This window comes from Pelophylax lessonae, assembly GCF_965119305.1.
Source record: "Pelophylax lessonae genome assembly, chromosome: 2".
Classification (NCBI taxonomy): Eukaryota; Metazoa; Chordata; class Amphibia; order Anura; family Ranidae; genus Pelophylax; species Pelophylax lessonae.
Genome location: NC_138769.1, coordinates 653,471,419 through 653,489,226, shown reverse-complemented (window position 1 = coordinate 653,489,226; position 17,808 = coordinate 653,471,419). Strand labels below are relative to the sequence as shown.

At 45.3% G+C, this 17,808-nt stretch overlaps 1 protein-coding gene across 1 annotated transcript in view; it reads right to left on the bottom strand.

Annotated features, from left to right (window-relative positions):
• ATP7B (ATPase copper transporting beta) overlaps nt 1-17,808 on the bottom strand; it is a 167,879-nt gene that overhangs the window by 75,339 nt on the left and 74,732 nt on the right. The window lies entirely within an intron of this gene.

Here is a 17,808-nt window from a genome sequence, read left to right as displayed (position 1 = left end):
CTGTCCCATCCTGCATCTGCTCACAGATTCTTTGCTAAATTGAGCAGAGTATACCTGTGTGAAGGAACTCTTAGGTGAGTTGGTGTCATTTTCACAAAGCAGAAGTAATCTTGTTCACCTCATAAAAGTAGGTCCTTCTTTATTTAAAATCCTTTACATTCCCCTTTTTTAGCTTATATGCTAAAAGAATGTGAAAAGATGTTACAATAAACCATGTTTTATAGGACAAAGCCTACTTTTTACAATGGTCGCCAATGACTGCAGCACGCTTTATGCAGTGCATTTCCTTCAGTACACAGGAACCTGTCCCTAAAGTGTTACTAAACCCAGGACCCTGCAATCAGGGGTTGAATTTGTATGCAAGTCGGAACAGGTACAGGTACATAACTCCAGCCCAAAAAATAATTTTGAAGTTTTTTGGATAGCATAGGGAAGGGTTAACATTTGATTTGACCTCACTTTCTGTCCCTGTGACAATTGGATTTTAAACATTTTGAGTTGTCAAGGAAATAAGGATTGGTGATAAAGCTTCAGTGGAGACATCTTTTCCCCCATGATAACTCTTACCTAGGGGTAGATTTCTTCTCTCTTCCTATTGTCTCCCTTCCTTTGGAAGTCGGGTGTTTGTAACTCGGGGGCTGCCTGTATCTCGTCTCCCACAGTACACAGAACATGGAAATGTAATTATTTTAGTAAAATTTAAACTGCTAAATCCCCTTTCCCATCAGTAGTATAGAGCAGTCTTATGACCTCTATCACTGTCTGTCCAATCACTTGTTAAAGCTTGTAAGTGGACTTTTCATTCTCCTCTTGCCCGTCCCATGAGGCTGCATGACCCCTGACCCTCTGTCTGGCCCTGTGCTGATCACATGCACCCTCCCTCCAAAATAAAAAAAACTCTCTAGCAGTTCACACCAAACAGAGCATGTGAAAAGTGCCTCCAAGGCTCTGTACTATCAGCAGATGGATTAAGGACAGTAAACGAAGGGGAGGATCAGAGAGGACAGGATCAAACAGTCTTTTTACTCAATGTGGAGGATTAACGCAGTAAGTAGAACAAGCATTCTTTACTGCATATACAGACTGATTTTAATGTTATGGGTTTAGTACCACTAACATTGAAGGGACAGTTTTTTTTTTTTTTCTTAATAAAAAGCCTTAACCTTGTAAAGGGTATTGTAATGATCCCACATACTAAGCACACAGCCCCCCCCCCCACATTTATTTTAATTCAAAAGGCACTTTTATGCTTGACTGACAATAATATGCAAGTCAGTAGACTATACCCTGTAGACCAGGGATCCTCAAACTACGGCCCTGCAGCTGTTGCAGAACCACACATCCCATGAGGCATTGTAAAACCCTGATATTCACAGACATGACTAGGCATGATGGGAATTGTAGTTCCTGAACAACTGGAGGGCCATAGTTTGAATACTCCTGGTATAGGCCATGGCCGTCACTTGCTGTAGACATTCAAAGATATTAATACATATATAAAACTGTATTTGGGACATGGTCATAAACACAGTGACATCCCAGTGGCCACCCCTTAGACCTGGGGATTGATAAAGTTATTTCTGTTAACACTCCTTCGAGGTCCAGAAAAGAGGGGCTGCATCCACATTTGACAGTTCTTGTTTAACATTAAACCATGGAACACCTGTCACGTTTTAGGAGAGCCACTGTACCATCTTGCTTGTTGATTGGACTCTGCTGAACCCGGACTTGATAAGTATTTTTCATTCTTCAACCCCTTTGTTTTTCTGTTGCATTGTTGTTGCTTTATTTCTGTTGTATATCTATCTTTTTTCTATGTAAATATTTTATTTGCACTATTTTTTATCTTTTCATTTTAAAACTATATTTTTAAAAGTGTTAAGATGGTCTCTAATGCACTAATGCAGAACTTAAAGAATCCCGGTCTCTTAAAGAGTGCTACTATAGTGTAAATCTCTGTAAATACCTGTCTGTGGTGACAGTGTGGGTTACAGAGGTTAACACTAAAGTCATATTTCCTAGTGTTAATTTTGTGAATGTTTAATATTTTTTCGATAAACATTTTTGATGGCAGCTAAAGAAGTAATTGCTTAGTTAACTAAACACAGTGACAATTGCTCTCTTGGCATTTAGATTGTGGTCCAGCAAGATGGAAAATCTTAGTGCAGGGTAAGGCATTGTTGCGTATCAGTGACAGAATGGTGTGAGGTTGACCAGACATTTGTCACAAGTTAGTGAAAAGGGTAGTGGTCTGACACACGTTTGTCACAGGTATCACAAACTCAAAAACTTCTGTATTGAAAGAAAATAAATTATTTACAGTAGAATGCTAACTAAAGGGCAGCAGCTTATGTAACTCAATATAAATTGTACTGACAAACATGAAAAACACTAAAAAGGAATTCTATTTTGGCTATTCAGTTAGCCACAAAGGCTTAAAGCGGAGTTCCGGGCACAAAAACAAACTTTTTTTTTTTCACTTACTTTGTAATTGGAGATTGAATATACTCACCTATTCTCTACTGCCTCCCTCTGTGCCGCGGCTCCGACGTCACTTCCTGTCTTGCGATGATTCCTGGGAGCTGAACGTCATCGCTCCCAGGAATCAATGCGACGGCACCGCTCGTCACTTCCGGTGCGAAGCCGCATTCCCTGCTAAACAGCTTCTGGGCATGCCCAGAAGCTGTGGAGGAATGCGGCGCCGCACCGGAAGTGACGAGAGGGGCCGATGCAGGCGCATTCTGGGAGAAGAAGACGCGGAAGAGGACGCCGAAGAGGATCGCGCTGGCTTCAGCTGCCCACAACAGAGATGGCAACGCTGTGGAAGAAATTTTATAAGTGAGTATTTCTTCTAAAAGGTAAGTGCGAACCGGGACAGATCAGAGGCTAGTCATTGTGGAATGTACTAGCCCTGACTGTCCCGGGGGTATGTTTGTTGAAAAATGGTTTCTGTGCCCGGAACTCCGCTTTAAGGGAAACATCTCTGTCATGCACTGCTATTAATTCCATTGTTCTTTTACAACTGCCAACAGGAAATATACACCAACCAGCTATACCTTTATAACCACCCAACTGTGGAGTAGGAGCCTCTTTTGCCACCAAAACAGCCCCCCTTGTGGCTATAACAGCCTTGAGGCTTTGTCACCACTAGACCTCTGAAGGTATACTGTGGTATCGGACACCAAGCGGTCAGTAGCAGATCCTATCTGTAATGGTGCTGGTGGCTGAGCCTGACGTGCAGAGGTAGCCTCGTGGGATCTGGTACAACAGGAACACGGACGGGTCACACTGGTGGTAGACACGGGCTAGTCTGAGGTGCGGAGTCTAAGTGCTAGCTGGTTTTCACTAGAGCCCCTGGTGGTGGGGATAGACTGCGCTGCAAGCTAACACCAGGTCGCGGTCCCCAGGGTTGCCCCACCAGGAGGTGAACACGTCCAGAATCAGAAGCAGATAAGCCGACAAGGATAAGGCAGGAGAGTGGTCACAGGAACGAGCCAAGGTCAGGGCGGGCAGCAAGCAGACGAAGTAGTGGACAAGCCGGGAGGTCGATCAGGAAGTCAACAGGAAACAGCAGGTTCAGGATCAGGAAGTACAGGTAAAGCTGCAGACAAAACAGCAATGGCTCAGTGCTGCTGTGGTGTTTAAATAGGCCAGCCTTTTGCCAATTAGTGCAATTAGTCGGCACTAAGTTAACTCTTAACTGGCAGATTCATGACAGCACTTCAGTGTACACAGGGAGTGTTCCTAACACTATCCTTTAAATCCTGTAAGTTGCAAGTTGGGGCCTCCATGGATTGGCCATGTTTTTCCAGTACATCCCACAGATGATCAATTGGATTGAGATATGGATAATTTGGAGGCCATGCCAACACTTCAAACACTGCCCAGAGTGTAATATCCTGCTGAAAGAGGCCACTGCCCTCAGGAAGTACCATGTTTCAATGTAGGGATGTACTTGGTCAGCAACAATGTTTAGGTAGGTGGTACATGTCAAGTAACATTCACATGAATGGCAGGACCCAGAGATTCCCAACAGAACATTGCCAAAAGCATCACACTGTCTCCGCCAGCTTGCTGTCTTCCTTTACCGCATCCTGGTGCCATCTCTTCCATAGATAAGTGGCACACACACACACCCAGCCATCCACATAATGTAAAAAAAAAAAATGGGATTCATCAAACCAGGTCACCTTCCATTGCTCTATGATCAAATTCTAATGTTCACGTGTCCATTATATGCGCTTTTGGCTGTGGACATTGATCAGCATGGGCACCCTGACTATTCTACGGCCACACAGCCCCATACACAACAAACTGGCATGTCAATTTTCTTTCTGATTTCAACACATCAACTTCAGGGACAACAGGTTTACTTACAGCCCAATATATCTCACTGACTTTCAGATGTTAGTGTAATGAGATAGGTAATGTTATTCACTTAACCTTAAATACCTTTAAGCCACACATTTAATCCATTTACATATTTCAAGTCAACACCTAAAAGGAATGTCATGAAATAATAAACTGATCCAGAATTGGCATTTGTGCGGTTTTGTTCAAGAACATCGAATTATTCTATTGTGAAAGAGCAGCTACCTAATAACAAAGGACTGAAATCAACCTGTTATATAAATGCCCAAAAGGTTTTATTTGTCAGCTCTGGCTATTTCAAGATTTAAAGTGAAGGCATGATTTGGCGATGGAGGGTAAAGCAACACTTTAATCCCCTCTTCCCAGCAGCACCTGCTTACTTTTCCTTTCCCACATTGCTCCGTTCTACTGCTGAAGCTGCCTTGTGTGAGCTATAGGGAGCTCATGTCATAACATACACAGGGCTATAGACTCTACCCATGTGACAGCACTGGTGCACGGAGTGAGTTACCTGCTTCTCCACACCTGGATGTAATGAGTATTTTCTGACCTACTGGAAGAAAGTAGCAACAAGGAAATGATGGTTTGTGTGTGCTGTTAGGGAGGGGGGCAATAAAGATAACCTGTGGTTTTGCCCTACATGTTGTACACAGAGCTGGGAAAAGGGGTGGGCAGGAGGGGAGAGCTGCCCTGGGCGCAGCGGCTTACTGTATAGATGGGGGCACCAGTGAGCTCATTCTGATACAAGGCATTTTGACCAAAGACACAAAGTGGCTCATAATTGTAAAGTGCAAGGAAAATGATAATTGGTTTTCAAATAAATATCTGAACAGTGTGGCGAGCATTTGTATTCAACCCCCTATGCTCTGATACCCCTAACTCAAATCTAGTGGAACCAACTGCCTTCAGAAGTCACCTAATTAGTATATTGAGTCTGTAATTTAATCTCAGTATAAATACAGCAGTTCTGTGAATCCCTCAGAGGTTTGTTAAAGAACCTTGGTGAACAAACAGCATCATGAAGGCCAAAGAACACACGAGACAGATCACGGATAAAGTTGTGGAGACATTTAAAGCAGGGTAAGGCTATAAAAAAAAGATCCCACGCTTTGACCATTCACGGATCACTGTTCAATTCATCATCCGAAAATGGAAAGAGCATGGCACAACTGCAAACCTACCAAGACATGGCCGTCCACCGAAACTGACAGTCCGGGCAAGGAGAGCATTAATCAGAGAAGCAGCCAAGAGGCTCATGGTAACTCTGGAGGAGCTGCAGAGATCCACAGCTCAGGTGGGAGAATCTGTCTACAGGACAACTATTAGTCATGCACTCCACAAATATGGCCCTTATGGAAGAGTCACAAGAAGAAAGCCATTGTTGAAAGAAAGCCATAAAAAGTCCTGTTTGCAGTTTGCGAGAAGCCATGTGGGGGATGCAGCAAACGTGGAAGAAGGTGCTCTGGTCAGATGAGAACAAAATTTTACTTTTTGACCGAAAGGCAAAACACTGTGTGTGGCAGAAAACTAACACTGCACATCACCTTGAACACCATCCCTACCGTGAAACATGGTGGTGGCAGCATCATGTTGTGAGGATGCTTTTCTTCAGCAGGTACAGGGAAGCTGGTCAGAGTTGATGGGAAGATGGATGGAGCAAAAAACAGGGCAATCTTAGAAGAAAATCTGTTAAGAGTCTGCAAAAGACTTGAGACTGGGGCAGAGGTTCATCTTCTAGCAGGACAATAAGCCTAAACATACAGCCAGAGCTACAATAGAACGTTTTAGATCAAAGCATATTTAAGTCTTGCCCAGTCAAAGTCAAGACCTAAATCCAATTGAGAATTTGTGGCAATACCTAAAAAAATTGCTGTTCACAGACGCTCTGAATCCAATCTGATAGAGCTTGAGCTATTTTGCAAAGAAGAATTGGCAAAAATGTCACTCTGTATATGTGCAAACCTGGTAGAGACATCCCCAAAAAGACTTGTAGCTGTAATTGCAGCGAAAGGTGGTTCTCAGATTTTTATTTGTAAAGAATGTTGAAAACTATTTATCATTTTCCTTCCATTTCACAATTATGTGCCACTTTGTGTTGGTCTATCACATAAAATCCCAATAAAAATGGATTTTTGTAAAATCTTACCGTAAAATCCTTTTCTCTTAGCTCATTGACAGACGTAGTCCTCGGTGATACACCACCTTCGGGTTATGTTGCCTCCACAGGAGCAGGACTAGACAGGAAATTAAAAAGCTCTGGCCACACCCCAGGGGCAGTCCCAGAGGGTATATCCTCTCTCTCTCTGCCTCAGCAAATCAGTTATGTGAAAAAGCAGTCTTTAGAGATTTTAACCCAACTCAAAAAACAGAGGGGCGGGGACTACGTCTGTCAATGAGCTAAGAGAAAAGGATTTTACGGTAAGATTTTACAAAAATCCATTTTTCTCTAGCGCTCATTGACAGACGTAGTCCTCGGTGATACACCACCTTCGGGACGTCCCAGAGCAGTATCACAACTGAGGGGTGGGAAAAATGGAAATCAAATCCCAATCTAGAAGGCCCAACCGGTGCCAACTAGAAGTTTACAATGCTCATCCTTAATGATGAGACTCAACAAAAAAAGAGAAAAAAAAAATTTTTATTTTTTTTTCCCAAACAGAAAAAACCCTCGAGGTAGACCACCGGTCTCCTCAAATTGCGGCCTGCAAAACCTTGCGGCCAAATGAGGCATCCGCCGATGCCGTCACATCAATTTTATAGAACTTTGTAAAGGTATGTACCGACGACCAGGTGGCCGCCTTACATACCTGGACCACTGACGCCTGATGGCGAAAGGCCCAGGAAGTACTGAGCGCTCGAGTGGAGTGCGCCCTAACAGGGAACGGAGGACTCTGACCCTTAATAGAATAAGCCTGTACCACCGTTTGTCTAATCCATTTGGCAATGGTCGCGGCAGATGCAGGCAAACCCTTTCTGGGGCCATCCGTGATCACAAAAAGTGAATCCGTCTTACGGAATGATTCCGTAGCTTTCAGGTATACCCTGATTGCCTGAACCACATCTAAGGAATGCAACGCATGTTCCCGATGATGCTTGGGCTGAGGACACAAGGAAGGTAGTACAATATCTTCATTCAGATGAAAATCTGAAACCACCTTGGGAAGAAAAGATGGCTTAGGATGAAGTACTACCTTATCCCTATGAATCACTAGGTATGGTGACTGGCATGATAATGCAGCCAGTTCTGACACCCTGCGAGCAGAAGTAATAGCCACCAAGAAGGCCACCTTCTGGGATAAAGTAAGCAAGGGAATCTCCCTGATGTTTTCAAAGGGAGGTTTCTGTAGAACCGACAAAACCAAATTAAGATCCCAAGGCGGTAAGGGCGCGCGGACTGGAGGAGCCAGGTGCCGCACCCCCTGGATGAAATTCCGCACCAAGGATTTGGTAGCTAAAGGCTTCTGAAAGAAGATTGCTAATGCTGAAACTTGACCCTTGATGGTGCTCAAGGCTAGCTTCTGCTCAACCCCTTGTTGCAAAAAGGCCAATATTCGAGACACCGAATAGGTACGTGGAGGAAATCCTAAAGATTCGCACCACGCAATATAAGTTTTCCATGTGTGATAATAGACTTTGCTGGAAGTCGCTTTCCTTGCTTTAATAAGGGTAGGAATGACTGAAGCTGACAAACCTCTGTCCTTCAGTACTTGGGTCTCAATGGCCAGGCCATTAAACCCAGCGACTGTAAAGCATGATGGTAAATTGGTCCTTGAGACCACAGACACTCCCTGAGACGAAGTTCCCACGGAACGTGTACGACTAACATGTCCAAGTCGGCCAGGCCGGCTTGAGGAGGCCAGCCTAGAATTTCTAGGACCACTGGCGCTGATTGAATCTGAACCAGGCGTCCCTAGAGGTATCTGGCCCCGACCATCCGAGAAAGTCTGGTCGTTTTCTGTTCCCACACATTTATCAGATACCTGATAGTTATCAGGAAAGGTGATCTTTTCTGGTTGAACCTCAGGGACCGAAGTCACCCGGCTAGAGGCTACTTGGCCTATCTGGTCAACCAGATCCGATTCCTGTGAGGTATCGGGACTAATCTTGGGAAAAGGTAAAGGAAAAGATCTATTCAGGGAACGGTAACTACCGCTTCCTGTAGTACTTAAATGTTGGAAGGGAAGAATCGCACCGGTAGTAGTGGTTGATGCTCGATCTAATGTCCTGAATACCGGTGAAAACATCCCCCCACCCTGAAACCGGGTGGGGGCGCACCTTCAGGCTGTGTACTCCTTTGCTTCGGGTTTGGCTGGGTTGGTCCCCTTCTTGAACCCTCCTGGAGGAGTCTTGCCTTTCCCGCTAGTACCAGCCAGGCGCCCTTTATGGGCGGTAAAGAAAGGCCCTCGCTTGTTGCGAGGTCCCTTAGCTTTAGCAGCCTGTGGCAAAAAAGTGCTCTTGCCCCCAGTGGCATCCTTAATGATTTCATCTAGGTTGGCCCCAAATAGACGATTCCCCTGAAAGGGGAGATTTGTCAAGGTCTTTTTGGAACCTAGGTCAGCTGACCAGCATTTTAACCACAGCACACGTCTGAGGATCACCGCTGTCTTAGATGCATGCCCTAATAAGGGAGTAGTGTCCAAGGCTGCGTCACAGATAAACTGTAGCCCTTGTATAATCTGTTCCATCAAATCAGATGTCTCCTGGGGAATATCTTTTCCCCTAAGTTCTTGGCGTACCATTTTCGCCCTTACCGTAAGTGTCTGGGAAACTAGACCAATAACAATTACTGGTCTAAAAGCTGACCCTATCAGAGAGAAGATGGTGCGGGACTCTGCTTCCATCTTTCGATCCACTGGATCCTTAAAGGACGAAGTGTCCTCCACTGGAATAACCGTGGCTTTATTCAGCCTGGAAATAGGCGGATCCACGACTGGTGGTACCGTCCATTTCTTAATGATGGATTCCTCAAACGGATAGCGTCTAGCAATACGCTTGGAAATAGTAAAGGTACGTTTAGAATGCTCCCATTCTCCTTTAATCTGATTACCGAAACATTTAGGTACAGGAAAAGCCTTCATCGTCTTGATGGGCTTATTAGTACCAAAAGGAATCTCTGTTTCAGTTGCCTCTGCCGGTAAAGCCTCAAGTTTTAAGGTTTCCTGCACTGCCACAACTAGTGCGTCCACCAATGCTTCTTCCTGAATAAAAGCAGGAGAAGAAGCGTCCTCCTCACTGTCTGAGGGGGCTTTACCTGGGATAACAGCCCTTGCAGAGGAACCTGCAATTGCCGTGACCACCTCTGAATCTGAGTCAGAGGTGTCAGATGGTATAGGGGTAGGCGGGGGTCGCTTCCTTGACCCCCGTCCCTGACAGGCCGCCTCCACCCGAGCCACCATAGACTCCAAAATTGCTGTAAATGACTCTATACTCTGTGCACCGGCGGGTCCCGTGGCCCCCTCGAGGGAAACAGGTGGGGGAATATGTGTGGCAGGGTCCATGATAATTCCAGTTACTTCCTGGATAATATAATTCAAAAATAAAACTTTTTTTTTTTTTTTTTTTTCGACCCCCAGCGCCACAAAAGCCCCTTAGTGTTACCTGCTAGGGATCCCTATCGATCGAGAGAGAGAGATAGACCCCCAGGCTCACCACTTGATGCTCAGAGTTTAACTGCAACAGGTTACAGCGCTGTCTTGACAAACAGGAAGTCTTTTGGCTGGCTGCCCAGGAAAAAAGGAGGCGGCTCCGCCCCTCTGTACGCCTTCCGGCGCCTCCCCCAAGTTCCACGAGGTGTTTGGATCACCTCAAACATGGCCGCCCCCATGCTGGAGACACGAGGCTACGCCAAAATGGCGGCTCGTGCGATCCAGCAAAAAAAATGGCGGCGGCCCGTACTGAATAGCGGTGTGCTGCAGGGCACACAACACTCTCTCTGCATGGGGATATGGCGTGGTTGGCGGTACCGGCCCTGGCGGACCGCATGGCCGTTCGGGAGGCCTGCTAATAGCTGGAGATCTGATTAGGAAGGCAGTCTACATGTCCGTGGCTTCTGACTGGTAGGTAGCTTATTCTTAACCCATAAGATTCCCAGAATGCCACAGATTACATCTTTAAAACATGTATACAATTAGATTGTTAGCTCCCAAACCAAGCCTCCTGGCTTTTTGCACACATAAAATCACACTCAAAGTAGGAGGATCTGTGTCATGTTGTAGGATAGAAAGGGACTCTATCTTACCATACAGAGAGGGGCCCGCGTTCACCACAAAACCCGTCAGGGGGAAAGGGGGAACATACTACTCACCATACCGGAACCAGGCGGGCACCAACTCCTGACAGTACCCCTCTCCACCGGGGCGGGAGGGCTGTCGACCGATACGGACGCCGTGACTCATGGTCTTTGGCGTTTCAGCGAGACGTTTAACTCGCGTGGACAGTCCTTTAATGGGACTTTGTCGCGGCCGACCCAGCGCGGAGCTATGGCCTGCACGCGCTCGTAGGCTGAACTGGGGTGACCACCGGATCTCAACATCCAGCCCGTCGCCCAGTTCAGCTTTCTTGCTTGAAGATCTCACAGGAACACTGGAGAAAAAAAGCTGTCTAAAAAATCCTTTAAGAAAAAATTCTTGCCAGGACCTAAGATCCCAGCAAGGTGTCTAGGTCCTTACTCCTAACTAGACAGAAAATAACTGATTTGCTGAGGCAGAGAGAGAGAGGATATACCCTCTGGGACTGCCCCTGGGGTGTGGCCAGAGCTTTTTAATTTCCTGTCTAGTCCTGCTCCTGTGGAGGCAACATAACCCGAAGGTGGTGTATCACCGAGGACTACGTCTGTCAATGAGCGCTAGAGAAAATATATTTACGATTTTGATTGTAACATGACAAAATGTGGAAAATTTCAAGGGGTATGAATACTTTAATCACATGCCGCCCGCCCGCCGTCATATTACGGTGGAGCGGTGCGACCATTATCCTGGGCCGCCGTCATATGACGGCGGCACTTTAAGCAGGGCAGGCGCGCGATCACGTGCGCGCCGCCCTGCACTGCCGGTGTCGGGGTGTCCCCGGGCCCCCCCCCCGTCACCGGCAGGGGGGAAACAGCCAATGGGCGTGGCTGTTTCCCACGTGATCGGCTGTGTTCCAATGACACAGCCGATCACAATGGAGGCGCCCACAAGATGACCGCGCATGCGCGATCGGGAGCAGCCGATCACAAAATGTAAACACAGAGCAGTAACTCACTGTTACTAGCTCTTCTCCCCTCATACAGTTTCCAGTGTGAGGAGAGCAGAGCTAGAAACAGTGAGTTACTGCTCTGTACACATGTCAAAAGTAAAATCACAGAAATAAAGGTCCCCACACAGTCCTCAGCCCCCCCCCCCGATGTCACCTGTCACCCAACAGTCACCTCATCAGTGCCCAGAAATTGACACCCATAACGTACACATGTGAGCGTAGCGATCGCGGGCAGAATCACCGTGATTCTGCCCGCGATCCAGAAATCATTGCAAATCGCGGGATGCCTGTGCGTTGCCCGTGATTTGCAATAGCACCCCAAACGCTGTGCGATGTTGCCGCCATTTCCGCCTGCCGAATCGGGGTAACATCGCGCAAACATCGCATGACGCCCAAAAAAGGTACAAGAGTTTCTTTGGGGCGTCATGTGTTGTTTGCGTGATGTTACCGCGATTTGGCAGGCGGAAATCGCAGCAACATCGCACAGCGTTTGGGGTGCTATTGCAAATCACGGGCAACGCACAGGCGTCCCGCGATTTGCAATGAATTCTGGATTGCGGGCGGAATCGCAGTGATTCTGCCCGCGATTGCTACGCTCACATGTGAACGTAGCCTAAAGTTCACCGGTCACCAGAGACTGCCATCAGTACCGCCGTGCACCATCGCCCGTCACCTGTCACCCATCGGTGACCATCGCCCGTCACCTGTCACCCCATCAATCACCGTCACCTGTCACCCCATCAGTCATCGTCATCTGTCACCCTATCAATCATCGTCACTTGTCACCCCATCAGTGATCGTCACTTGTCACCCCATCAATCATCGCCACTTGTCACCCATCAGTGATTGTCATCTGTCACCCCATCAATCATCGTCACTTGTCACCTCATCAATCATCGTCACCTATCACCCCATCAGTCATTGTCACCCCATCAGTCATTGTCACCTGTCACCCCATCAGTCATCGTCACCTGTCACCCCATCAGTCATCGTCCCCTGTCACCCCATCAGTCATCGTCACCTGTTTGCCATATACATGCAACTACTTACCGACCGCCTAACGACTATATGCGTCGGCCATTAAAAGCTAAATACTGGGGTTATGGCAGCAGATACAGTAGCTGCCATAACCCCGGTATTTTTTTAAACGGCGGGCGGTCGGCTTTCAGATAAGGGTGGTCCCAGTGGCGGATTCGCCGCAGAATTACCCTTACGGTGCAGGGGAAGAGGTGCCCCCCTCCCGCCGCATCCCAGACGTTTTCCCAGCTTATCGGACCCACCGGCAGCGGGGAAAACTATCCGGTCCCGGATCCTCAGAGACAGGAAGTCGAGTGAGGGCAAGATGGCCCTCACTCGACTCTATGGTCTTGGAGGACCGGAGCTACGTCAAAAGTCGTTGCCTAGCAACCGGTTTAAAGGGCCGTTTTTTTTTTTTTTTTCTTTCCTTTTTCAACAATTTTTTTTTTTTTTTTCTTTTTTAGTGTAGTTGTGAGGTCTTTTTTACCCCAGATCTCACAATAAAGAGGACCTGTCATGCCTATTTCTATTACAAGGGATGTTTACATTCCTTGTAATAGGAATAAAAATGATCAAAACATTTTTTTTTTTAAACTGTGTAAAAATAAAAAAAATAATAAATAAAATAAATAGGAAAAAAATAAATAAATGAAAGCGCCCTGTCCCCGTTAGCTCGCGCGCAGAAGCAAACACATACGCAAGTCCCGCCCACATATGTAAACGGTGTTCAAACCCTACATGTGAGGTATCTCCGCGATCATTAGAGCGAGAGCAATAATTTGAACCCTAGACCTCCTCTGTATCTCTAAGCTGGTAACCTGCAGAAATTTTTAAAATGTTGCCTATGGGGATTTTTAAGTACCAATGTTTGGCGCCATTCTGTGAGCATGCGCAATTTTGAAGCATGACATGTTGGGTATCTAATTACTCAGCGTAACATTATCTTTCACATTATGGAAAAAAATTGGGCTAAATTTACTGTTTTCTTATTTTTTAGTTAAAAAAAGTGAATTTTTAAAAAAAAAATTGCATTTGGAAGACTGCTGCGCAAATATGGTGTGATAAAAAATATTGCAACGATCTCCATTTTATTCTCTAGGGTCTCTGCTAAAAAAAAATATATAATGTTTGGGGGTTCTAAGTAGTTTTCTAGCAAAAAAAATGATTTTAGCTTGTAAACACCAAGTGTCAAAAATAGGCCCAGTCTTAAAGTGGATAAATGGACAACTTTGTGTAAAGCGCTACTTGGATGTTAGGCCTATGTATGTGGCTAGGCTGTGTAAAAGTGTTACACATGTGGTATCGCCATACTCAGGAGGAATAGCAGAATGTATTTTGGGGTGCAATTTTTGCTATGTACATGCTATGTGTTAGAAATATTGCATAAATGGACAGCTTTGTGTAAAAAAAATGTGTTTTCATTTTCTTTCCACAGTTTCCAAAAACTTGTGGAAAAAATTGACAAGTTCAAAAGACTCATTATGCCTCAAAAATTATACGTTGGGGTGTTTGCTTTCCAAAATGGGGTCATTTTATGGGGGTTTCCATTGTCCTGGTGCTCCAGAGCCTTCAAAAGTGCGATAGGTTGTCAGGAAATTATATGTGTAATTTGTGCTCCTAGAATGCCGCACGGTGCTACTTGGATGTTAGGCCTCTGTATGTGGCCAGGCTGTGAAAAAGTCTCACACATGTGGTATCGCCATACTCAGGAGGAGTAGTAGAATGTGTTTTGGGGTGTAGTTGCAAGTATACATATGATGTGTGAGAGAAATAACCTGTTAATACGTCAATTTGTAAAAAAAAAAAAAAAAAATCTTCATTTTGCAAAGAGTTGTGGGAAAAAATTACAACTTCAAAAAACTCACCATGCCCCTTATTAAATACCTTGGAATGTCTACTTTCCAAAAAGGGGTAATTTGGGGGGTATTTGTACTTTACTGACTTTTTAGTGTCTCAAGAAATGAGATAGGCCTTCAGTACATCAGGTGTGATCAAGTGTGATCAATTTTCAATGAATAGCACCATAGCTTGTGGACTCTATAACTTTCACAATGACCAAATAATATACACTTATTTGGGTTATTTTTACCAAAGATAAGTAGCAGTATAAATTTTGGCCAAAATTTGTGAAGAAAAATTACTCATTTGCTAAATTTGATGACAGAAACAAAGAAAAATGCGTTTTTTCACAATATTTTCAGTCTTTTTTTATTTATAGCACAAAAAATAAAAAACCCAGTAGTGATTAAATACCATGAAAAGAAAGCTCTATTTGTGTGAAAAAAAGGACACAAATTTTTTATGGGTACAGTGTTGCATGACTGAGTAATTGTCATTCAAAGTGTGAGAGCGCTGAAAGCTGAAAATCAGTCTGGGCAGGAAGGGGGTGAAAGTGCACTGTAGGCAAGTGGTTAAGGCACTGTATCTAATGTTCATATGTGAAGATCTGCACAAGTTTTTAATTAAACCTTTCTATGAGGAGGATTGGGAGAAGTGCTTGGAGTCGGGTCCCAAACTGGTCATTCCGTCCCGGGATAAACTGATCCAAGAGAAATTCCTCCATAGAGTGTATTACACCCCGGTGAAGCTGCACCGCATATATCCTGAGCGGGATCCCACGTGTCCTCGCTGCCATGCCCACCCTGGCTCTTATATTCACATGTTTTGGGAATGCCCGGTGATAGCTAGCTACTGGAGGGATGTATTTGATGTAATTAATGGCCGGTTGGGGCTTGCTCTCCAGGTCTCCCCTGCGTTGGCATTACTGGGTATTCATGATGACCAACGCTCGCATCACTCTAAGCTGTTGATTTCGTACCTTCTTTACTATGCAAAGAAAGATATACTTCTTAGATGGTCCTCCACCTCTCCTCCGGCTGTGTCGTCTTGGCTCAAGCTGGTAGACGTGGACCTGCCTATGTACAAATTAATCTATATGACTAGGGGTTGTTCTTGGAAATATGATAAGGTGTGGGCGTCTTGGACTGCCGACTGAGTCGAGTGGCCTGTATTCTCTCCCCCTCCCTCTTTCTGCTCCCCCCCCCCGCTTCTTCTCATGGCCTTCTCACCTACTTTTCCTCTTCTGCCCTCCCCCCCTATTTCCCCCCACCTCTTCCCCCCCCTCCTTCCCCTCCTCTTTATTCCTCTGACGCTAGTGGTACGGGATTACTTGGTGCGCAAATGCTGTTTGCACTGTGTCATGCTATGTTATACTGCTCACTTTGCTGTATTGTCCTTGACTCTCACGTTGTGTTGACTATTGGGTATTGTTTTCTTGTATTGCTATGTCTTACTCGATAAAGCACTCCTTGTTTGTAAAAAAAAAAAAACCTTTCTATGATGTGCAGGATGTCATAGTTACATAGTTACATAGTTAGTGAGGTTGAAAAAAGACACCAGTCCATCCAGTTCAACCTATGATGTGTGTGTGTTTGCTTTTAACCGTACATTGTATACCCCTGTATGTTGTGGTCTCCAAGGTGCCCATCTAATAGTTTTTTGAAACTATCAATGCTCCCAGCTGATATGACTGCTTGTGGAAGAGAATTCCACATCCTTACCGCTCTTACAGTGAAGAACCCCTTACGCATTTTAAGGTTAAACCGCCTTTCCTCTAGTTTTAGTGAATGGCCACGTGTCTTATTGTATCTCCTCTCTCTGAATAGTTTGTTCCTTATGCTAGGGTCGCCAGTACAGTATTTGTACATTGATATCATATCCCCCCTCAATCGTCTCTTCTCCAGAGAGAATAGGTTCAGTGCTTGTAGTCTTTCCTCATAGCTGATGTCCTCCATTCCCCTAATTATTTTTGTTGCCCTTCTCTGGACTCTTTCCAATTCCAGCACATCCTTCCTGAGGACCGGTGCCCAGAACTGGACAGCGTACTCCAAATGTGGCCGGACCAGAGTCTTGTAGAGCGGGAGAATAATCTCTTTATTTCTGGAGTGAATCCCCTTTTTTATACATCCCAGTATTCTGTTGCCTTTGCTTGCAGCGGCTTGGCATTGCATGCCACTGCCAAGCCTGTTGTCTACCAGTACCCCCAAGTCCTTTTCCATCCTAGACTCACCCAGAGGTTCCCCCCTAGTGAGTAGCTTGCTTTCTGGTTTCTGGCCCCAAAGTGCATTACTTTACATTTTTCAACATTAAACCTCATCTGCCATGTAGTTGCCCACCCCGTTATTTTGTTCAGGTCCGCTTGTAAGGTTTCCACATCCTGCATAGAAGATATTGGCATGCTTAGTTTAGTATCATCCGCAAATACTGAGATTGTACTAGATATCCCCTCCTCTAGATCATTTATGAATAAATTAAACAGGATTGGTCCCAGGACAGAACCCTGGGGGACCCCACTTTCCACACCCGCCCAATCCGAGTACTCCCCATTAATCACCACCCTCTGGACTCTTCCCTGGAGCCAGTTCTCTATCCAGGTACTCACCCTATGGTCCATACCTACCTTCCTTAGTTTGTACAGTAAGCGTTTGTGGGGAACGGTGTCAAAGGCCTTTGCAAAGTCCAGATACACCACATCCACAGGCTTCCCTTTATCTAGGTGGCAGCTCACTTCATCGTAGAAGGTAAATAGATTGGTTTGGCAAGAACGATTTTTCATGAATCCATGCTGATTACTACTAATAATACAGTTTTCATTACTAAAGTCTTGTATGTGGTCCCTTAACATCCCCTCCAAAATCTTGCAGACTACAGATGTTAGGCTGACCGGCCTATAGTTACCCGGGATACATAGAAAAGAGAAAATGAATGGTACAACAAAACGTTGTCCAAGCATCTGTTGGCAGACCTTATGGGCACATACTGAGTGAACACACTTATTGATTTAAAAAAATTACTTTAATAATTAAGAAAGTTTTAAAAGAAAACAAAGAGCACTATGCAAATGTTGACATATATATAGTTTCTTATACATTCAAAGTTGATATGCAAGCATTCTTGGCAATAGGTGAGGATTGTGGTTGTTATACCAATCTGATATAGTCAACGCGTTTCGCATTTGCGCTTCATCAGGACCTCAGATGATGAAATGACCTCTCCTCAAGATGCAGTGCAGGATACCGTACGACCGGGGGCTGAGCTCAATGGCTGAGCACCTCAGACCACGACCACCTTGAACTATATTTGATGGATATGGGAACAGGTAGGACGGCTGGATGGAGAATGATA